A 24,350-nucleotide genomic window follows, 5' to 3' on the forward strand; every position below is an offset into this window, starting at 1 on the left:
AATCTTTAGATGTAGATCTAATGGTCAGAAACGACGGATGGTAGACACACCAGCATCACCAACTTAGTCTTGTGTAGGAGTACTAGCAAGATCCGTGCATTGCACGGAACATCAAGATGCATTTTTTATAAAACACTTGTTGTGATTGACCCTTGCGGGAGTAATCCCATGTGTAAAAACTAATGATATCTCGAGAAATATGAGATAAGGTCAAGAGGAGTGGGGTGTGGTGGTGGTTGGTGGTCGGACTGAGCGGAGGCATGAGGATTGACGACGCCGGCAGCGGCCACCAGGCTAGTTTGTTCCAGAGGCTTCCTTTCTTAATTGCTCAACAATGAGGTTTGTTGGAGATAAGGATGAACGAGGGAAGGCCTTGTCTGCAAATGTGGAGAGGGGTGCGGGTATCTTTTAGTTTAATTTCATCCGTCAGATATAGATCGGACGGTCTATATTGCAAGATGGCACACGTACCATCATCACCAACTCGGTTTTTTATAAGAGAAGAAATATAAGTATGGAGATACAAACGTATTATCGATACTTGCTTCCGTAAACTAGCATCTACATTCTATTCAACGCCTCGGCATGTGGGGCCTTAGCACAATGACTTCTCGACTGTGTAAAACAAAGATTTTCCCGTCGCCGACAAGGAGGGGGTGACGGCGACACGCTTTTTGGCTTGCTCTAGTCCTAGTAGTCATACTAGGTGATCTAAGCACGTGTAGATTTATTCTTTTTCACGTCTCGTGTTCACCGTACTGCCACGGCTGTTGATGAATAGATGGTAAGTTATTCACGGGGAAACCCTTGTCGAGCGTGTTTGCGAGAGAGAGAGACAGTGTTCGTGTGTGATATGTTAGAGACTGAGGCAATGATAACAGATTCTTTGTGTCTATGTGTGTGGAGAATAGAGAGAGACATGTACATGGGGCTTTGTGTTGTGTAACGTGGAGACACATATACATAATTGGAGAGTGAGTGTGTGAGATACACATGCGGACATGAGGAGAGATGAGGATCCAAATAAATGGGTGTGTGTGCGTGTCTGTGTATGTTTGTGCACGCGTTTGTGTGTGAGAGGGAGAGAGTGTATGTGGAGTAGAGAGACCATTGATGATGTAAACCTAGTATAAGGGAAGGGGGAATGGTGTGACATGTGTAGTAGCGAGATAGCACGGGTGCGGGCGGGGGAGCAGACTATTTGGAAGAGACATCGAGTGTGTGTGTGTGGGAGAGGGGTGTGAGAGCGAGAGAAAGAGAGAGCTAGCGACAGAGAGAGAGAGAGAGAGAGAGAGAGGAAGAGAGGGGGCGAGAGGGGTCATTTGTGTCCATAAATGGCGTATAAATAGGGAGACAATGTTGATGTTGTCCGAAATTGGCCTATGAACGGAGACGCAAGGGAAGCGAGTCATCGTGTGTGTGATAGGGACTTCATGAGAGACCTAGAATAGATGGTGTAGAGAACAATGTGCGAAATCGAGAGCGATTATACATTAGGGAGCCATGCAAAGAGTCACGACATATATGTATACAGGGAAGGAGCTGGGGCGGGTCCGCATGTGGGAGAGATAGAAAGAGGAGAGTGGTGCACAAGGAGACAAAGTGTGCTTATTTGCAGTGGGGGTGGTGTGTGAGGTGAGTGCGCGAGAACCACATGACTAGGGAGATAGACGTTTGGGGGCGACGTTTTGTGTGTATGGGAAATATACACTCTACATAGTGCGTGTGCTTGGGTAAGAGAGATAGCGGGAGACCTAGAGAGTGAGGGAAGAGATGTGTGCATGCCCGAGAGACAAAGTGATAGAGACCTATGTTGGGGTCCGGACTTTACAAGAGAGAGGGGTGTTAATGTGCTCATGTGTTGGTGTTTGGGGGAGAGAACGACTTCTCTATGTGTGTTTGTGTGTGTGGTGGTGGTGGGGGGGGGGGGTTGACTTCAGATAAAGAGTGAGGTGTCTATATTTGAGGGACTTTAGCGTAATTGAGATATTGTGCACTCATGGTTGATCAATTTGTTTCACAGTTTGTACTATGAGATAACGATACTTTTGAACATGCGTGATATACCTTGATGTACCAGAATTACAAACCTAAGATTGGAATTTTGGAATTCGACTCCATCATTATCTTTTGTAATTCATTTAAACGGAGGTACATTTTTTAAGCCGGGATTTCGTGATTGCAAATTCATATATCAAACCTAGAGATATACACATACGGGCAGGTTCAAACTTTATAATCATCCACTTTATTCATACACATACACATTTTTGCTTTTGTCATCATATTTAGGATAAACACATTTGGAATTTCATTTGAATTGGACTGTATGATGGTATTTGCTTGTAGTAGCTCAATGATCCATATTTGAATTGAATGGACAATCTAAGTTTCGAGTTGGAGACATTGATTTTCAAAACTTGCACATTTTTTTGCGTGCAAAACAAACAAATTGTCGGCCATGATATCATAGTCGGCCGTATGAGAGCAGAATACTTATAATTTTAGGCGCCAAAAGCTTTCAAACTTCCCGCTCACATGGAAATATCATGGTCCACCGCACCGGATCTGCGATATTCCTGTTTTACCCCTGCCACATGAACGGAAAAGGGCTGCTTTGGTAACTCCATTGTTTTCCCCTCTTTGCCCCCAACATTCTTCCCCAGAGCCCTCCCCTTCCCCTCCCCGACCCCCTAACCATGGCAAGCCGCCGAATCTAGTCCTCCGCCGCAGCGGTGGACCTCACACCCCGCCGGATGTACCTTCCGCACCTTGGAACCCCCAACTGCCAACTCACCACTTCACCGGAGCCGCTTTAGCGACTCGCTTGTCCACCGCTCCAGATCTCCTTGACTGCCATCATGGTCCACCGCACCGGATCTGCTTAACCGGCGCCCTCGTCCACCACAGCGTAGGCCCTTCACTGACTCCCTCGTCCGCCCCTTCGCTGGCCCTTCATACAAGCCCTCGTCTGCCGCAACAGATCCGCCTCACCGAAAGCACTGTACAACGCGCCCGCCAAAGCCTTCATCCACTGCACCGGACCCGCTCAACGGACGCCATATTCAACTCCACCGGCCCTGCTTTACCGACGCCGCAGCCTCATCAGGTTATTTCGATTTGTACTCCTTCGGTTTTTCTCTTTATCGTGCAACTGTTCACTTACCACAGATGAACTTTCTTGTATGTCGACAGGCGCCGCGACCGTAGCACCGGAGCCGCTTCAGCGACGGCGACAGCTGGCCCAAACTCAACCACAACACGAGCACCATCGACGATCCTTAGCTATCAAGTATGACAACGATACCCATACGCCGCCGAGAATCAGGTACTATTATCCAACAGCCGGCGCCTACGTTCACTTTCCTAGCATAAGCACCGCACCTTTGAATTTCTTCAGGGCATCATTCAGTTTTTCATGAGACGCGTTATTCTGCTTGCACCTGTAGGGCCATACTTCTGTCCGTGAACATGTTACATGTGCTAAATTACATACCAGTGCACATATAGTTAATATGCTTTAGTTTTGTTCTCATGCCACCTGCTGGTTCCATCAGACTGCTTAATGTTCTCTATGCTCAATTACACATCAGCAAACTAGCATGTGGTTCCGCTGCTTTTTGTTCGTTTTACCCTACATTTTCTGATGCTAGCTATTACATCACTGCTCCGAGCCTCTGTTCATTACTTGTTTGTGTGTTCTTGATCTTCCCAAGTTGCGTGACTAATTTGATGCTTCTATTAATTATGGAGCTGCCAACCCCATCAAGCAAAATATTTGTTCTTTTGGGCTGGCACCTCGAACAAGCATAAAAATAGAGGGAAGCAGATATATTGTCATGTATGCACACACCCTTCTTTCATTAGTTTAGATGAACCATTGATGATCAATTCGGACCAGTGCATGCGATTAAAATTAATTTTACCTAAATAGATGGTGCAGAATAAACTACAACAACTAGATTTGCAACCACGGGATGCTGACGATATCTTCAAAGAACATTGCAACAGCATCTAGGCTTCACAGCAACATATGGTAAGCTAGCGTGTTTTAGTACATGTGAAATGTAATGCGAGTGGGCTGCTTTCTTGGCTTGTGCCCTCAACGTGTAATCTTACCGAATTACAAATAGTTCTGTTGTCTGCTTTGCTGTATTGCTTGATTCGAATGCTTATTTGTTGTTATGCTATACCTGAGTTGGCCAATATGTCAGCAGTGCCTGCTGCACTATCGTAAAGAAATGGATGCCTATTTCATTTGAGTCCTTAACTTTTCCTCTCAACTTCATCACAAGACTGTCTTCGTAGTTTATATGAGGCCACACTGTTAAGTGCTTTCTCAGATTATTTCAACTTCGTAGATGCCTTGGCAACTTAAATATAGCGGTTGTACACTCCCTTTCAACTAGGGATGTCAACTGGGTCCCGTTTAATCCCGATTGAAGTCCACTAGTGGTATGATAGTTCAAAAGAGTTTTTGTTTTTCGAGGAAAATGAACTAGGGAGGTAGCAAAAACTAACTAGATGGGACTGGCGGATGTCGTTTATTTGCCACTTACATCCCTAGTTTCATCTTACCATTTTAATTTCTTTTCGGCTGATGCTGCTTCGAACCATTTAAATATAGTTTGCCATGCTCGGCAATAATTCGTCCGTCGTTTACCATGTAAGCTTACTGCCTGGATCATATGATAACTATCTCTTACTGATGTCCAGCAGAAACCTTTCAGGATGCCGTTCACACTAGGACACAATGTACAACCCCAGAATCTATTTGTGGAAGCAGTGCGCCATCCATGTTATCAGATGGTAGCAGTTCAGAGGCAACACTGCCGGAGAGCAATCTGAGCACAGATATTATAGTGCTTGAGGCTCTACTAGAGGCAGAAAGAGATGGTGTGGCTGCCATGAATGAGGTAATCTTTATCTTGAGGCTGGAAATTACGGAATTAGCGGCACGCATTATGCAAGCAACCCAAGAATTGGAGGTAGTAAGAATGTTGCATTTGAAGACGAAGGAGGTCCTGCTGTTTCTGCTATCTGAAGCCCAAGGTAATCCCGGTTCTTCTTTAGATACCAGTTGAAATTGTCATTAGATTATTGTACTTGCATGTTGTGTCATGTCTCTGAATGGATTATGTTGCAAGACCCCCTATGTTGTCCATGTGTTGTAATGATCCGAATTTTTTAGGCGAGGTAATCCTCAGTACTTGTATGATTGACATAAGGTGAACTGTTTTTCGTGTGAGCATATTGTATTGGATGAAATAACTGTTTGACTCAGTGTGTATCCAACCTACTGAATTCGAAGATCAGGGCATTTCTAAATCATAATCATATATAAAGGTGGAATAAATCTTTGTTGTGGTTTTGAAGAAATAAATAACAAAACGTATAATTATCTATGGATATTCGTAATCGAATACAAATTGGATTTCAATTTAGTTTGCCAGGTCCCAGGGAAAACGTGAATGCTAATTCTCCCAAGTTTTGAACGAAGTGGCTAATCACCCACTATAATTTGTGGGCTGCCCGAAGCAAGTGTTTGCGAGATGGAAATTACTGTCTACCCCTGACACTTCACATCCTTATCGACCGGATTTACACTGCTGTCGATAGGGGTAGACTAGTAACTTCAATCAGACATGACACTACAGCCTCTGAGCCCATTCAGACACGGTGGGCGCCAAACGTGGGCGGCAAAACACATTTGATTCAAGCTCGTCCGAAAGCCATGTGTCTCTTCCTCCATTTCCCCATTCATACACGGTGGGCGGCAAAACAAACTCTCCTCGTCCGAAATCGATGTAGGCTAATATTTTAAATAGGGGCAGATGTGTAACTTCCATCAGACGTGACACAACCGCCCTACCTGTCAGGCCCGTTCATACACCGTGGGCGCCAACCGTGGGCGGAAAAACACCCTCTCCTCGCCCGAAATAGTTATCGGCAAATATTTGGGAGATGCGAGATTACCGTCCTATCCCCAACCGACGCGATGTCCGAAATTTTAAACGGGGGATAAGTTCGTGACTTTCCCCCATTTCAGAGAAGCGCGTCCCAAAGTTTGAGATCCCCCCCTCCCCTCCATTTCCCCATTCATACACCGTCGGCGGGACGACAACCTCTGCACTGCGGCCAGCCTCCTCCGTCCGCCACCCCATCCTCCACCTTGCCGGAGCCGCTACCCCTACCCCGTCGTCCACTGCAAGAGATGGACGTCTCTCATCCACAGCGCTGGACCAGGATCCTTTCATCGCCTCCTCTCGCTTCATCGGCGCCGTCGTCCACCTTGCCGTTGCCGCTCCTACGACCGCCTCGTCCACGGCAACAGGATATATCCCCCGACCCGGCCGTTTGTCGTCTAAAGTCTTCTTCCCCGCCGCCGACAGCCATCGCACCCGTAGCACCCTCAACGTATCAGCATAGGCCTACACGGCGTCGCAAGAGAGGTGGTACTCTTCCATATGTGCTTAAGTTATTGATCTCACCCGGAAAATAGACCGTAATTTGTTTACTGTACTTTTCTTGTCCGTACCAAATCATAGTGGCTAGTTGAAAGCAAACATTGGTTGCGAAGTAGCTTTGTCCGGTTTGCACCTTCAGATCCGCCATGGCACGGGCATTATACTCGTAAAGCTTATGGTTTCCCCCCTTTATATTCACTACCATCATCGTAGGTGCTTCGTGTCGTGCTAGCACTGCTCCTCAAGACCTCAACCCAAAGCTTACGTGTTGAAATACGAATCTGATATGATGCTCATATCACTAAAATAGAGAACGTTTAATTGGTCACCTAATGTTCCTATATTCATTTCGAAAAGCATGTGCGCCACCCACTGGTCCAGCTAGTTCCACTTTCCTGATTTTTCTCTTAATTCTTAGGGTTTTCCCCTTTTATCTACTCTACTATGATCTGCGTAGGTGCTTTCTGTCGTACTAGCATTACCCCACCCTTCAAGCTAAACAACACAACACTCAGAATTCGAAAGCTTAGTTGTTCAAATATGATCATGATATGATACTGATATTAGTTAACCGACACATTTAATTGGTTAGCTAAAGGTCCCACTTGAGTTTCCAAATGCATGTCGCGACATATAGAGAGACAACATAATTGCACTTCTTTGTCACTTGTTGACCGTACTTTCTTGTCCATACCAAATCTTAGTTGTTATTTCAAAGCAAACATCGGTTGCTAACTACCCTTTGTGCGGTTTGCAGCTTCAGATCTGCCATCCCACTGCCACGGTCAACACTGTACTCATCATGCTTATGTTTTCCCCATTTTATGATGACCACAATCAGCCTACGTGGTTCGTGTCGTAATAGCACTGCTCCACCCATCGAGCTAAACTAGCTTAGTTGTACAAATTCATATATGATATTATTGCTGATATTAGTAAAACTGAGAGATGTTTAATTTTTAGCTAAATGTTCCTACTTTAGTTTCGAAATGCATGTCATCCACATATGGAGAGACCGGAAAGAATAGTATTTCTCTGTGCGCTCTGGTTCATCATGGGTGGCCAACCGACATTGTATTGAAAGACTTGTAATATCTTCAATCTGCTTGCTCTTCTGCTCTTCTTTAAGATGATACTCTTCTCTTGCGGTCGACTGGTCAGGTCGAGTTGTTCTCCCTTAGTATATTTTGAATCTGTCAGGTCAGGTCGACTTGTTCTTCTTTACTATATGTTGAAGCTATCATCTGCGAAGTGTCATCACTTTTGGAGCTCTCATATTTTGAGTAGTAGGCCACATTATATTAATGCACACAACAAATTACAGCATGCATGGCATGTTTTAAAAGAATTGCAGAGATAGCACAAAGGGGTTTACAGGGAGGCAGTATTGGATTAGAATCACTTCTGCATTACAAAGAAAATCTCACTTGTTTTTATGTTTTCATGCATGTCAGATATTGAACATTATCAAAATGAATATGAGAATGGGCGCACGAGAGGAATATTGCGGAACGATCCACTGGCTAACAAACTTGGCATAGTGGAGGATGGCCTATCTTATTCACCCATCAAGGTGCTTGCTCTAACTTTGCAAAGTTGTATTGGTCGCACATATTTTGCATCTGACCTCTTGCATTACTTCTACTTTGTTACACCATCTGCTTAGTTTAAGCATCATATATGAGTATATGCCATACCTATCCATTTTCTGTACCTATTCCATGTGTTGTCACACTATGTTTTTCCAGTCAAATGTTGTTCTTTCGTAATAGATGTCCAAAAGGAAGAGGGTGAGTGCACATCCTCAAGGAGTACAAACTAGGTATTTGGAAAAGGTAGTGATACATGTTAAATCAGATAGATCAGCAGCCACAGAAAATACAGGCCCAACTGTACCACACTTTACCCCTACTCTAGTGGCCAAACCCCTATTAGAACTGCTGGGAGCCCAGCGTCAGGTACTGTCTATGATATCAATTCAAAATTTGAACTCCTAAATTTCTTCTTGTGCCTTACCTTTTCTCTTGTATGAAAACTAATTTCAGATGAATCTCCTTGCTCAAAGGATCATACAATCTCAAAACAATAATGGGCTCTGCATTGCTCTTGTCAGTACCTCTCTCCCTTTTGCCTTGTAACGTTGTACTTAATTAATTGCAATTTGATTATGTATCATCAGTCTGCACCTGAGCTTCATTATCCTCTGTTTCTTCCAATATTATTTGATCTATATTTACTCTTTGCAAAATGTAGAATAATGGCAACGCTTATAAATAATTTTCTTTGGGGAATTTATTGAATTATCCTTCCATCAACATGGAGAAGGGCTTCGTCCAGCCCGTGTTAACATGTAATGTAAGTTCATCCTTCTCAAGCCTTCAAACTTTGTTCTAGTAGAGATTTGGATAGGCATCATTTCCTCCACTGCTGTTTGCTTTCCTGTTTACATCTGATTGGATGTTTGCAACAACTACCAGTTTCAAATTGTAGTTGTAAAAACATGTTCCTTATGCAGAATAGATCCATTTATTAGCTTATATAATTGTGAAACCTGTTATGTGTCTCCTTGTTTCTCTTTCAGACTCGTATCTCTTACGCCAGGCAGAACTTTAGGGAAGATAGTGAGCCAAACCATCTTGAGGACAGCGAGATGACCCCAAGGTCCTGTCTTGATGAAGACAGTGAGTTGAAGCTACTCACCAGCAGGTGTGGGACAACCTCTGTGCAGTCGCTGCCTCAATTAGTTCGACTTCTTCAGTCTCAACTTAAAGCGGAAAGGCTTGCTTCAGCTCAGCTCTGACTTGAAGTCAAAGATGCAATGAAGATGTCAGAGGACTGCCGTGCGCACCATCATGCCTTAAATCTAGTGTTGATGCATCTATCGTTGACACAACTGAGGTCTACTCAGCTTCTTCAGCTGTTTGGGGGGCCCGACGTGGCCAGGCCTAGTGCCTTCTGAAGTGCTCTCAGTTTTGTATATTCTTTTGTTGGCGCGTTTATTTGCACTGGTGGCGAACTTTGATGCCCAGTGGATGTCATATGTGTGATAGCCGTGATAGCCTAGCGTAAGTTGCTTGCTTATTTATTTCCTTGTTGTCTTGTTTATTTGTTTGCTTGTAGTCATTGCAGTTATTTTTCCGCGGTTTGCTAGTGGATGCAATAACCTATTTTTTAAAACTAGGCCACAATAACCATGGGCTAATATTTACTGTAGTGACTCTGGGCCTCCTACGGGTCGTAGAAACAATGGGCCTTCTACGGGCCGTAGAAACAGTGGGCCTTCTACGGGCCGTAGAAACAATGGGCCTTCTATGGGCCGTAGAAACAATGGGCCTTCTACGGGCCGTATCATCAATGGGCCTTATACAGGCAGTATGATCGATTGGCCAAACATGGGCCAATAACAGGCCGCATTATGGCCGTAAATGGGCTAGAGTTGGAGTCGTCCGTTCATGGGCCGACCATAACGGGCCATCGTTAATAGGCCGTATTTGATGACGCTATGAAAACGGCCCAACATATTAACGGACCACAAATGGGCCGACCGTAACCACAGGCTGAATTTGGCCCACAAGCAGAAAATGACAGTAACGGGCCGTAAGTAAACGAATGCTGGAAATGAGCCCAAGAATAAATGGGCTGTGAGAAGGCCGAAAGATAACATGGGCTGGAAACGGCCCAACGGAATAACGGGCCGTTAATGGGTATAAAGTGATACACTGTTCATTACGAGCCAGTTTCACCACGGGCCGTTAATGGGTGTAAAGTGATACACTGTTCATTACGGGCCAGTTTCACCACGGGCCGTTAATAGGCCAAGAGTTACATAGGGCCTCATATGGGCCGAAAGACGTCATGGGACATACATGGGCCAGAAGTGAAAACGGGCTGGAATCATATTGGGTGGCCCAGATGACGCTACTGGGCCTAATTCGGATAGGGCGTAACGGGCCTTGGGTTAGCGGGCTGTAAATGGGCTATATGCGAACAGGCCGTTAACAGGCTTTATATGGAAACACGTGTCGAAGTATCATAGGCGCCTTCTGTCCAATGAGTGGATGACATCTGTCCCAACGATGAGCCGACACGTGTTTCCTCCAGCCAATGATGATTTTACACGTGGAAAATCCCCATTGGTCGGGGCTGTTAACGGGTTATCGGATCCAAAACCCGACCCGATAGCTTAACGGCATTCCGTTACGGTGGATGCCACGTGTCGGTCACCCTTGACGAAAGCACTTCTGTGACGCGCGATTTATCGTCATGGAAGTGGACACTTCCGTGATGATAATTTTGGTAATGTCATGGAACACTTCTACGACAGCACATGTATGACTATCCTGATTCTGTCATAAATTTGTCATGGATGTACATGCATGACAAAAAACGCGACCTACTGTGACAAACACGTATCATCACGGAAGTGTATTTTTTTGTAGTGAATGGCTGGTCATCGGGATGCCCAGTCCCATACTTTAAGCAAATCAAATCAAAATAATTGCAAAAAAACTCCCCCTGGGACTTGATGTTAGTTGGAGGCACTCGTTGTTTCGAGCAAGCCATGGATTGATGCTTGTTGGTGGAGGGGGAGTATAAACTTTACCATTCTGTTTGGGAACCGCCTATAATGTGTGTAGCATGGAAGATATCGCCGACTCTTGGTTGTTATGTTGACAATGAAAGTATATCGCTCAAAATATTATTTATCTCTATTTCAAAACCGAGCTCTGGCACCTCTTCAAATCCCTGCTTCCCTCTGCGAAGGGCCTATCCATTTACTTTTATGTTGAGTCATCACCCTCTTATTAAAAGCACCAGTTGGAGAGCACCGCTGTCATTTGCATGTATTATTGTTAGTTTATATCGGGTATGACTATGACTGGATCTCTTTTACCATGAATTACAATGTCTAGTCAGTCCTTGATCTTTGAAGGTGCTCTGCATTTATGTTTTGCGGTCTCAGAAAGGGCTAGCGAGATACCATCTTGTTATATCATATTATGATTATTTTGAGAAAGTGTTGTCATCCGAGGTTTATTATTATTGCTCGCTAGCTGATTATGCCATTGATATGAGTAAACGTGGGACCTAAGTGTTATTATGAATGTGGTTAGTTTATAATCTTTGCTGAAAACTTGAATGCTGGCTTTACATATTTACAACAACAAGAGCTAACCGAGTTTGTAAAAGTTTTTCTTTATCACTTTCAGTTTGTCAACTGAATTGCTTGAGGACAAGCAAAGGTTTAAGCTTGGGGGAGTTGATACGTCTCCGTCGTATCTACTTTTCCAAACACTTTTGCCCTTGTTTTGGACTCTAACTTGCATGATTTGAATGGAACTAACCCGCACTGACACTGTTTTCAGCAGAATTGCCATGGTGTTATTTTTGTGCAGAAATAAAAGTTCTCGGAATGACCTGAAAATCAACAGAGATTTATTTTGGAATATATTAAAAATACTGGCGAAAGAATCAAGGCCAGGGGGCCCACACCCTGTCCACGAGGGTGGGAGGCGCGCCCCCTGCCTCGTGGGCCCCTTGATGCTCCACCGACCTCAACTCCAACTCCATATATTCGTGCTCGGGGAGGAAAAATCAGAGAGAAGGATTCATTGCGTTTTACGATACGGAGCCGCCGCCAAGCCCTAAACTCTCTCGAGAGGGCTGATCTGGAGTCCGTTCGGGGCTCCGGAGAGGGGAATCCGTCGCCGTCGTCATCATCAACCATCCTCCATCACCAATTTCATGATGCTCACCGCCATGCGTGAGTAATTCCATCGTAGGTTTGCTGGACGGTGATGGGTTGGATGAGATCTATCATGTAATTGAGTTAGTTTTGTTAGGGTTTGATCCCTAGTATCTACTATGTTCTGAGATTGATGTTGCTATGACTTTGCTATGCTTAATGCTTGTCACTAGGGCCCGAGTGCCATGATTTCAGATCTGAACCTATTATGTTTTCATGAATATATGTGAGTTCTTGATCTTATCTTGCAAGTCTATAGTCACCTACTATGTGTTATGATCCGGCAACCCCAAAGTGACAATAATCGGGACCACTCCCGGTGATGACCATAGTTTGAGGAGTTCATGTATTCACTATGTGTTAATGCTTTGGTCCGGTACTCTATTAAAAGGAGGCCTTAATATCCCTTAGTTTCCTTTAGGACCCCGCTGCCACGGGAGGATAGGACAAAAGATGTCATGCAAGTTATTTTCCATAAGCACGAATGACTATATTTGGAATACATGCCTACATTACATTGATGAATTGGAGCTAGTTCTGTGTCACCCTATGTTATGACTGTTACACGATGAACCGCATCCGACATAATTATCCATCACCGATCCAATGCCTACGAGCTTTTCACATATTGTTCTTCGCTTATTTACTTTTCCGTTGCTACTGTTACAATCACTACAAAACCCAAAAATATTACTTTTGCTACTGTTACCATTAATATCATATTACTTTGCTACTAAATACTTTGCTGCAGATATTAAGTTATCCACGTGTGGCTGAATTGACAACTCAGTTGCTAATACTTGAGAATATTCTTTGGCTCCCCTTGTGTCGAATCAATAAATTTGGGTTGAATACTCTACCCTCGAAAACTGTTGCAATCCCCTATACTTGTGGGTTATCAAGGCGTTCAACGCCCTCAGCTCTGCGGATGCATATATCCGAGCTGCTCGGGATGGACTTGCCAGAGCCACTCACCTGCTTGCAAAGGATATGCGGGTAAAAACTTTGTGTAGGTTCAATAATCATGTGCCAGTAGCCCCCGAGAATTGAAGCAGTTGGCCCAACTGATTTAAGTGTCGTTATATCATCAGGTACTCACAGCAAAAAATAACACGCTGTCCAAGGAGCTTGAAGAATGTCAGACCAAGCTAGCTGTTGTCACCGTCGAACTAGAAAATTTGAAGAAATCCGAGAATGCACCTGATGGTAAGCACAACAGTGTCTGGAAAATACGATTCTGCGCCAACAATGATTTTTAAATATGCATTGTTATGTTTACAGCTGCAGGATCGATAGATCAGTTGGAGGAGAGGCTAAAGGCTGCTCAAGCAGACAAACAACATGCCGAAGGGCAAGAAGCCGCTAGTGAACGTGTATTAACACGGACCATTAATGAGAAGAACAAGCTACAGGATGCAAACATCAAGCAAGCCGAAGAGCTAAAGGACGTACGAGCCCAACTGTCGGATGCCTTGAAAGAGAACAGAAAGCTGAAAGGCGGCATATTCAGTATGTCCTTTAACCTAACTTTCATACGGTCCCCTGATGCAAAGGTTTATGAGATTGTTCCTGTAGGTTTGTTAACTGGACGGCCCGAGAGAGAAGTGTCCGGATTTCAAGGCGACTTGTTGCAAGAGCTATCCAAGGTGCACGAGGGAGCTCGAAAAGCCATGAGGAACATGGCGAAGGCCTTGTGGCCATCCGATTCTCCTCCAGAAATTACGGAGGAGCTCGTGAATTTATTCAAGGGAGCTCGACGCTGCTTTGAACTATGGAAGGCATCAGCATGTCGAGAAGGCACACGAGAAGCCTAGGCCATGGAGAAAACGCAGTATACCGGACTTGATCCAAATCATATGGCCCGGATCGGACCTCGGGGACCAGACGGACAAGAAATTCCGGTTAGCTTGGTGTACGACCAAGTAAAGGCAGCCGCCAAATTTTCACAACAAGACTGTAAACTAGGCAGCCTTGTGGATGGCATCATTGAAGAGTAGGCGTTTGATTCCATGTAACAATAGACTTTATCATCAAACTTATCTCCGTCCGAATTTTTTAAAAGATTGTCATGGTCGACCTTCCACTTCAACCTCCTAAACCCAAGGGTTGGAGTGTTTCTGAATACTATACCTGTGGTAGACACCAAGTATGTTCGGAAACCAGGCAACCGGTCATAGTGCTTGAACGGACAAACTGTATTCGGGGAGTTATGTTATATTAATTTTTAACGTAAGAAACATCTTCCAGAGAGAATAGTTCCGTTGAGGGTTCCTCTCCCTAGGTCAGCATGCATTATTTATGCATGCCTAAGCTGTGATGCTAAAAAATCATAGGGGGCTTTATATTTTGAGAGTTTATATTGCAACGAAGGTAGTTCGTCGTTTGTCCGCCGACCAATTATTCTCTTAAGAACGCTAGCTTTCGGCTTCACCAGTCTGAGGTACATGTCCGGATGAACCGGTTGTAACAATCGTAGAGGTGCTCCCTTTATGCCCTAGCTGAACAAGCGGGAACGTAGGGCATAAGCACAGGAGCCAGGCAACCCAGCTTGGCAAAAACTTAAGTCATAGAGGTGCATATAATGGCGAAGAAAAGACGTATATGAGCAAACGACACATGTATATGGTGAGCTCTATGCTCAAAATAATAATAAGCTTCTATTGAGAGAAACCCCTAGTTATGGTGGGGTGTGTACATTTAAGGATGTATACCCCTCAAGTGTCCGGCTTACCCGAACACACACTAGAAATTGTATAAAAACAAGAAACAGAAAAAACTGAAAAGGAGAAAAGGGAACGAACAAAGTTATGTGTCCGGACTTAGGCGTAGAATCTTCGGAGCCGAGCATCGTTCAATGGGTTTGGCTCTAAGCGATTATCCGATGCATTGCGAAGACGATAGGCTCCTCCAGTGAGAACTTCATCTATAACGAAGGGACCCTCCTATTTGGGCTTGAGCTTGTCCTTTTTCTTCTCTGGTAGGCGTAGAACGAGCTCGCTAACATTATAAGTCTTTGCCCGCACTTCTCTGCTTTGGTATCTCCGAGCCTGTTGTTGGTAGAATGCGGAACGGGCTTTTGCGACACCGCGCTCCTCTTCCAGGCCATCTAGATTGTCCTGTCGATCGAGCTCGGCTTCTCTCTATTCATACATGCGCACTCGAGGTGAGTCATGAATAATGTCACAAGGCAGGACAGCCTCTGCGCCGTACACCATAAAGAAGGGTGTGTATCCGGTGGTGCGATTGGGCGTGGTACGCAGCCCCCAGAGTACGGAATCGAGTTCCTCAACCCAGTGCTTATCTGATTCCCGTAGGGATCGCACTAGTCTGGGTTTGATGCCGCGCATTATCAGGCTGTTGGCCTGTTCGACCTGACCGTTTGTTTGAGGGTGATATACAGAGGCGTAATCAAGCTTAATGCCCAGATTAGCGCACCAAGTTTTCACCTCGTCGGCCGTAAAGTTAGAGCTGTTGTCAGTAATAATGCTGTGTGGGACACCATAACGGTCTACGACACCGGATATAAAGTCTATCATCGGTCCGGCTTCAACCATTTTTACTGGTTTGGCCTCTATCCACTTAGTAAATTTATCCACCATAACCAGCAAATATTTCTTCTTATGGCTTCCCCCTTTAAGGGGTTCGACCATGTCCAGCCCCCAGACCGCGAAAGGCCAAGTAATGGGGATTGTTCGTAGGGCAGTGGGTGGCATATCGCTTTGATTGGCAAAAAGCTGGCATCCAACACAGCGCTATACGAGGTGATGTGCATCCGCTCGGGCCATGGGCCAAAAGAAACCTATACATAAGGCCTTGCTTACAAGGGCTCGAGCTGCGGTGTGGTGGCCGCCAAGACCAGCATGTATTTCGGCCAAGAGCTGCCGTCCCTCCTCTTCAGAGATACATCTTTGAAGGACTCCGGTAGTACTTTTCTTGTAGAGTTCTCCTTCATGAACTTTATAGGCTTTCAAACATCGAACGATATGACGGGCTTCATTCTGATCATCAAGAAGCTCCCGCCTATTAAGGTAGGCCAGGAAACGTTCTGTCCATGGAGTGATGACAGCCATGATTTGATGGGCGGAAGGTGTCATTTCGGTGCCCGAGCCCCCAATGATATCAGAATTGTGTTCGGCATCTGGGGGTATGAACGGCTCCGAACTAGTGTTACCGCTCTCATCCTGCCATACCACGGATGGCTTGAAGAGCCTTTCCACGAAGGTGTTAGGTGGGACGGGGTCGCGTTTAGCGCCCATTCTAGAAAGGATGTTCGCCGCTTGATTAATGTCTCGAGCCACGTGGTGAAACTCAAGCCCCTCAAAACGAGCTGATATCTTGAGTACAGCGTTGCGGTAAGCCACCATCTTTGGATCTTTTGCATTGAATTCTCCGTTTATTTGGGATATTACAAAGTTCGAATCCCTGCGCACCTCGAGGCGTTGTATGCCCATAGAAACAGCTATCCGGAGACCATGCAATAGTGCCTCATATTCGGCTGCGTTGTTGGAGTCCGTATACATGATTTGTAATACATAACGGACTGTGTCCCCTATAGGGGATGTTAGGAGGACACCAGCCCCCAGTCCGGCTAACATTTTAGAGCAGTCGAAGTGCAGCACCTAGTTGGAGTATGTGTTGTACTCTTTAGGGAGTTCGGCTTCTGTCCATTCGGCGACAAAGTCGGCCAACACCTGAGATTTAATAGCTCGGTGTGGCTTGTATGTTATTTCAAATGGTAAGAGCTTGATAGCCCATTTGGCAATGTGGTACCTCGGAGGCCACCGTGATCGAGCACTATTGAAAATAGTGTCGTAGCTTCCGAGATGCCATGAAGAACGCATACACTATCTTTTGATAGGGCGGGTATCGGGATTTGCATGGTGTGAGGACTGCTGATACATAGTATATTGGTTTTTGGAGTGGGATAGAATTCGTGTCCCTCTTCCTCTCGTTCGACGACGAGCACAGTGCTCACCACCTAGTGAGTGGTAGATATGTACATCAGCATAGGTTCGTCGATGTTTGGTGCGGCGAGGTTTGGGTTGTTTGCTAACAAAGTTTTTATTTCTTCCAACCCGGCTGTTGCCGCGTCCGTCCACTCAAGGTGGTCGGTACGTCGGAGCAGGCGATAGAGCGGCAGTGCCTTCTCTCCCAATTTGGAGATAAAGCAGCTCAAGGCTGCCATGCACCCAGCTAGTTTTTGGACCTGTTTTAGGTCTGTTGGTGTTGTCAATTGTGACAGGGCTCGGATTTTGGCCGGATTTGCTTCGATTCCTCTATTGGAAACAATGAACCCGAGCAGCTTTCCGGCCGGAACGCCGAAAACGCATTTTTCCGGATTGAGCCGTATGCCATGTGTTCGGAGGTTGTCGAGTGTAAGGCGTAAGTCGTCCACCAATGATTCGACATGTTTAGTTTTGATGATTACATCATCTACGTATGCCTCCACCGTCTTGCCAATTTGTTTCTCTATGCATGTTTGAATCATGCGTTGGTAAGTGGCACCGGCGTTTTTGAGTCCGAAAGGCATAGTGTTGAAGCAGAAAGGCCCATACAGAGTAATGAATGCCGTTGCGGCCTGATCAGATTCCTTCATCTTAATTTGATGGTATCCGGAGTATGCGTCGAGGAAGCACAGTGAATCTTGCCCTGCGGTTGCATCAATGATTTGGTCAATGCGGGGCAATGGGAAGGGGTCCTTGGGGCGGGCCTTGTTGAGGTCTTTGAAATCGACACAAAGGCGCCAGGATTTGTCCTTCTTGGGCACCATGACCAAGTTTGCTAGCCAGTCCGGGTGTTTGATGTCTCTGATGAACCCGGCTTCAAGTAGTTTGGCTAGCTCCTCCCCCATAGCTTGTTGCTTGGGTTCGGAAAATCGCCGCAGCGTTTGCTTGACTGGCTTGAACCCCTTTCTTATGTTGAGGCTGTGTTCGGCCAGCCTGTGTGGGATTCCTGGCATATCCGAAGGATGCCAGGCAAAGATGTCCCAATTCCCACGAAGGAATGCTCTTAGAGCAGCGTCGACCGTCGGATCCAACTATGCCCCAATGGCTGCTGTTTTATTAGGATCCATCGGGTGAACTTGAAATTTAACTATTTCGGCTACTGGCTTGAAAGAAGTGGACTTAGGCCTGCCTCCTAGCAAGGATTACGTCGTCTCTATCCACTGTAGAATGCAGAGCGGTGAGCTCCTCGGCCGCAAGGGCTTCGGATAATGCCTCGAGGGCCAAGGATGCGGTTTTATTTTTGGCGCGGAGTGCTAAGTCCGGATCACTGGTGATGGTGATGACTCCGTTGGGCATGGGCATCTTGAGCTTCATGTACCCGTAATGGAGTATGGCTTGAAAGCGTGTGAATGCGTCTCGCCCCAACAGGGCCTGATATCCGATGTTGAAAGGTGCCATGTGGAAGATTAACTCTTCACACCTGTAGTTCTCCGGCGTGCCGAATACCACATCAAGTTTGATTTTCCCCGAGCATCGGGCTTCTCGACTGGGGATAATGCCTCGAAAGGTTGTACTGCTTTGCTCGATGCGGCTCTTGTCCATTTGCATTTTGTCGAGTGTGTCCTCGTAGATGAGGTTCAGTCCGCTGCCGCCGTCCATGAGCACTTTAGTGAGCCAAAAGCCATCCACGATTGGGTTTAAGACTAAGGCGGCTGGTGTGCGGACTGATCGAGCCCTTGGTTTGTCGTTGGTGGTGAAAGTTATTGCCGTATCATTCCAAGGATTTACTGCGGCTACTTGGTCGACTTCGACGAGGTCACGGAGCGCCCTTTTACGCTGATTATTTGAAGAAAATGTCTCGAAGACCATAAAGACATTGAGATCGCCATCCTCCTCCAAAGTGTGCTTCTCTGAGGTCGTATTGGTGAGGATAGCCTCACCGCTCTTAGCCACCTGCCGGAGTATCCAACATGCCCGAAGGTTGTGCGTTGGTTCGGAATTCGGCGTCGTATGTATCTGACAGGGCTTGTCGAGCCATTCATCAAGGACAATTATGTGTCCCGTTAAGGGCTTAATTTTTTTTGTCCGTGGGATAATGATCAGGTGCCCCGCAAGGGTGCATTCTTTTTGCCTGTCTGGTGGGTGGCTTAAAGGCAGGCGGTTCCCACCGGGCTGTCTAGGCTTTCCAAGCGCAATACTTCTGTACTATATGTGCCAAATCTGCAAAGTGCAGTATGCGGCGTCGGTTGAGGGCATTAAGGATCCCTTCGTCCGTATAGTTGAGGCAAAATACTGAAAGCGCGTCGTCATCGTAGCAATCTTTGATCTTGTTTTTAACAAGGAGGAATCTGGCCCAAAAGTGATGGACTGTTTCCTGAGGTTGCTGCCACACATACATTAAGTCGCATATGTCCGGAGGACCGGAATTTCTTGGGGAGTATTGCTTGTGGTGGGTGGGCGGGGTTGAATCCGAACCCTGACCCACTGTGGGATCCGGAGTTTGAAGAATTTCTGAGGTTACTGGCCCAGGATCCGGAGTGTCCCGGGGGTTTTCAGGTTTAACGCCTGGTTCTATGTTCGAAGGACAGAGGGTCTCTTCCTGAAGATGGGTATCCGGCTCGCAGGGCTCGGAGATCCGAACATAGCTTGTTTTCAGCATAGGAGGAGAGGTATCTTTGGCTTGTTCCTCCACAACCGCTACAAGATGGGTGATCGGTGGGGATCTGATTTCCCTCTGATCGGGTTTAAGGCCGATCCGATCATAGTTTGTTGCGATCCCTAGGGCGGCGATGCGATCTAGCAGTTTGTTCAAAGACAAAACATCTGCCGGGTCCATCTTATCGGAGTGTTCCAGGCCGATGCGGAGATGATTTTCGGCGGTTTGGGGGACTGCTTTTGGCTTAACGGCCGAGCGGGCGCCAATGGTAAAACTGCTGAGCTGGAGGATCTGCCGAGGAGCTAGGGCCCTTCCAGAGGTGATCTTGTCATTGACGACAAGGCGAGCCATCGATCCTTCTATTGACGACACGGAGGAACTCTCAATGAAAGCACAAATGTCGGTGTCAAAACCGTCTGATATCGGGTAGGGGGTCCCGAACTGTGCGTCTGAGGATCAAAGGTAACAGGAGACAAGGGACACGATGTTTACCTAGGTTCGGGCCCTCTTAATGGAGGTAATACCCTACTTCCTGCTTGATTGACTTTGATGAGTATAGGGGTTAAAAAAGTTGATCTACCTCGAGATCGTAATGGCTAAAACCCTAGATGTCTAGCCTATATGATTTGTGATAGCCTCTACGTACTAAGCCCTCCGGTTTATATAGACACCGGAGGGGACTAGGGTTGTACAAAGTCGGTTTACAGAGGAAGGAAACTACATGTCCGGATGCCAAGCTTGCCATCCACGCGAAGGAGAGTCCCATCCGGACACGGGGAAAGGCCTTCTACCTTGTATCTTCACGGCCCATCAATCCGACCCATGTCACATAGCACGGCCATCTGAGGACCCCCTAATCAAGGACTCCCTCACCCGTCGTGCTTAGTTCATTTATAGGTATGATACCCAATATATATCACACACATACCACCGACATAGTGGCTACAACCTATCTCTCCCCACCCGGAATACTAGAGTTTGAACCTCAAGTTCCACTCCTTTTTCTCACGCACCTCCTCCCCTCATGTACGTGCTCATAGGCCGGCCCGCAGGGCGTAGTGCCCCTGTTTTTTCATTTCATTTTTTGTCTTTTTTTCTCATTTCAGTTTTTTTATTTCTTCTGTAAATTAATTCAAAATTTACAAATTTCAAAAAGTTGCGACTTTTGAAAAAAATGTTTGAGAAACCATAAAATGTTTATGAATTTGAAAAATATTCAAAAAAACATAAAAATTTTGTGTTTCAAAAACTGTTGGTGATTTTACAAAAATGTTCGCAAATTATTAAAATATCACAGTTTGGAAAAAATGCCGGGAAACAAAATCATGTTTTTAATTTGGAAAAATGATCGTGTATTCAAAACATATTCATGAATTTAAAAAACTGTCCATAAAATTTTAGAAAATACTAAAAAATCAACCTTTTGTGAATTTCAAATTTTAGCCCTAATTCAAAAAAGCATCAATTCAAAAATGTTCATGAATTCAAACACTATTTGTGTATTCCATAAATGTTAATCTAAACAAAACAAATATTTGTGAATTTGAAAATTTGCCCAAATTAAAAAAATGTTTGGCGATTCAAAAATTTGTTCGATGTTTCAAAAGTCTTTTGTGTCATGGTTTTGATTAGTTTTTTGGAAAGTCATTATATGTCTAGGCATTGGGAGTAGTTCATGGTAGATGAGATTTATTTTTAAAGTTTTAAACATTTCCTTGCGCTACACAATGACAAGTGTGTTGTGCAGTGGCAAACTCAATGCATTGGGATTTACCATGTCGAATGCATTGCGATCACGTGAACCATCATCAGCGATGGTCGAAAGAAAGATAAGTGGCAAAATAATGAGCCACTATGTTAAAATAGAGGACTCTCATATGTCGGGATATTGAGTCATACTTATTTGGCCAGCGTGTAATTTATTTATCTGCCATTGCAACGCACGGGCATGTTTGCTAGTACACACACGTGCGCGCCCTATCTGCAAATTGGGCATGCATTCTTCAATCGCAACCACTTCTTAATGTAGTGATGGTGGTTGTAGTGCTCGCAGTCGAGGACCATCAGGGTCTCGCCCTCGACGAACTCCTCCAGGCATATCTCACATTCCTTCCTATCGGGCTGCCCCTCCTCCTCGTTCGGCGCTGTGTAGTTCATGGTCCTTAGTGCTACGATCTTCTCTTTATTGGCACCCCGAGTCGGCGGTGGGTTCTCGATCAGCTGATGGGCCCGCCTCGCTGCCTCACGCCATCGTATGTAGAAGAATACAGCGAGGCAGACGACGAGTACTAAAACTATCCCTACCACTACCCAGAGCATGTCGCCCTCGATGCTTCTCCCGCCGGCTGGGTAGAGGGACCGCGGGCGACGTCGACAGCCCTCCCCATGATACATGCAAAAAAGAATTTCAAATAAATAGATGATTTATTAGTCAATAAATAGCTATAGTATATGAATCATGTTTTTTCTTCGGTCCGAAATACCGGTAACTAGAATTTTTGGTGACCTCTGAACTTGTTTTGAATTCGAAATTCATTTGAAAATTTGGGCAAAAATCCGGAGTTGATTATGCAAATTGCAACCTCTTTCAAAATCCTGGGAGACTGCCGAAGCAATGGCGGAGCTAGCAGAGAATAACAGGGGGTAGAGCACAAAATATGATTGTTTGGAGGGCTAGTGAATACTCTTTTCTTCATTCTTAGCCACTACAAAAAGATCCTTCATTGTTTTCTCTAATCTTAGGGGGGCACAACCCCCCAGAAGTGTACATAGCTCTTCCATTGTGCCGAAGTATACAATAGCAATTCACTCAAGCAAATCATGCAAATTGGCACCTCTTTCAAAACCTTTGGAGACTGCCCAAAGTATACAAGAGAGAAAAGAAAACTTAAAGCAGATACGAATTGAAGCTTTTCTTTCTTTTGGGGTGTGGTTGCAGATACAAAATTCTTAATCTGGTTCGTATTGTTCAGAGTGATCGAGTGAGTTGTGTGCCAAATAAATTGGGCCTTGTACTGGCTCCAGGAACATATGTTTTGTTTGATTCTCTAGTTGCATTAAACTAATTTAGTAGTAATTAGCTACAGGTCAGTTCTACAGACTCAAGGGGATCAACAAAGGCATAGTCTTTTTTGTCGAAAAGATTATGAACTACTTGATGTTTAAGCATTGATAAAAATAACTACCAGAGCCTTAACATCATGATGTAGTAGGTAATAATAGTAGCAACTAAGAGAGTTTCTAAAGAATGGTGATTAATAAGTAGCTGCATCTATCACGACGAATCACAATGGTGATTAATAAGTAGATGCATCTATCATGACGAATAATCACAGTAGATAAGTAACATGTACAACATTTTCAGTAAATTTGGATTGCCTGAAAGCAAGAACTTAAAATAGATGTCGATACAGAATGGATGCAACAAGAGTGACAAACACATTGTCTTGTATAACTTCACATGTCAACAACATCACAATAATTCTTCATAGCAGAAGAATATACAGAATAGAGAATACGGTATCAATGCTAATGTGACCTTTTGGATAATTAATTTGAGATCAATAAGAATTAATGATTAGTACCTACAGTTATATGAATAAGTTTCTGAATCTCATGTAGTAGTCATTCTAGGATTATATCCAGATGGAAAACCAAAATGCTCAAATCTAGAAGTTGCAGGAAGTTACTTAGTATCATTATTTTATATTTAACTTCCAGTTCCATTCAATTTACATGGAAAGTAACAGTAAAATCAATGTTTCTTGAAACAAGGATTCATGTAGTTTACAACCCAAAAATACCTACTATAAGATGCAATGTTAACCTTTGTAATTCAACACAAACACTGGTACAGCAAGGTGCTATACAAACAGTTTTTAACCCCTTTCTGCGGCGGTGTTTCGAACCGTCGCCAAGTGAGTGACTGCGATAGGGGGGGTCCTTCCCACACAACCCAGAAACCATCGGGTATAGGCCCTCCTGGCACACACGCTCAGCAAAATGAGGTCGTGTGCGACGAGCGAGCGATCAAATACGGTTATACGTACAGTTGTGCTAAAAAAATACAATTATACAGGCCAAATCGTTCCCGGTCGTAAGTACATCCCACATAGTCAATCCCTGCTAAATGTTTCCGTTCATATGTACATTCCCCACAGTCAATCCAAGGAATACGTTTCCGTTACTATGTACACGCCACATAGTTAGTCCAAGAAGTACGTTTCCGTTCGTATATACATCCCACAAGTTCACTCCAAGGAAAACGTTTTGTTTGTAGGTACATCACACATAATTTTCCCCATTAAATCGTTTGTGGTAGCATTGCCATTGCACACGATATTAACAATTTTATCGTTTGAGTTATTGAATGCATCACACACGGTGCGTAGAAGAAACTGTGTGGCAAAGGATGTCCATCACACACACTTTTTATGTGGTAAATGTTTGCGCTAGGTGGCCTATCGCAAATAGTTTTCAAGAGGATATCGGGTGTCACCCCGGGCATAAAAACCGAAGACCGAAGACCGAAACCA

General features: G+C 44.9%; 1 pseudogene; it reads left to right on the forward strand.

The window, feature by feature from the left end:
• LOC123076292 (uncharacterized) overlaps positions 1–24,350 on the forward strand; it is a 131,163-nt pseudogene that overhangs the window by 58,286 nt on the left and 48,527 nt on the right.

The sequence above is a fragment of the Triticum aestivum genome, chromosome 3D, assembly GCF_018294505.1.
Source record: "Triticum aestivum cultivar Chinese Spring chromosome 3D, IWGSC CS RefSeq v2.1, whole genome shotgun sequence".
Lineage (NCBI taxonomy): Eukaryota > Viridiplantae > Streptophyta > Magnoliopsida > Poales > Poaceae > Triticum > Triticum aestivum.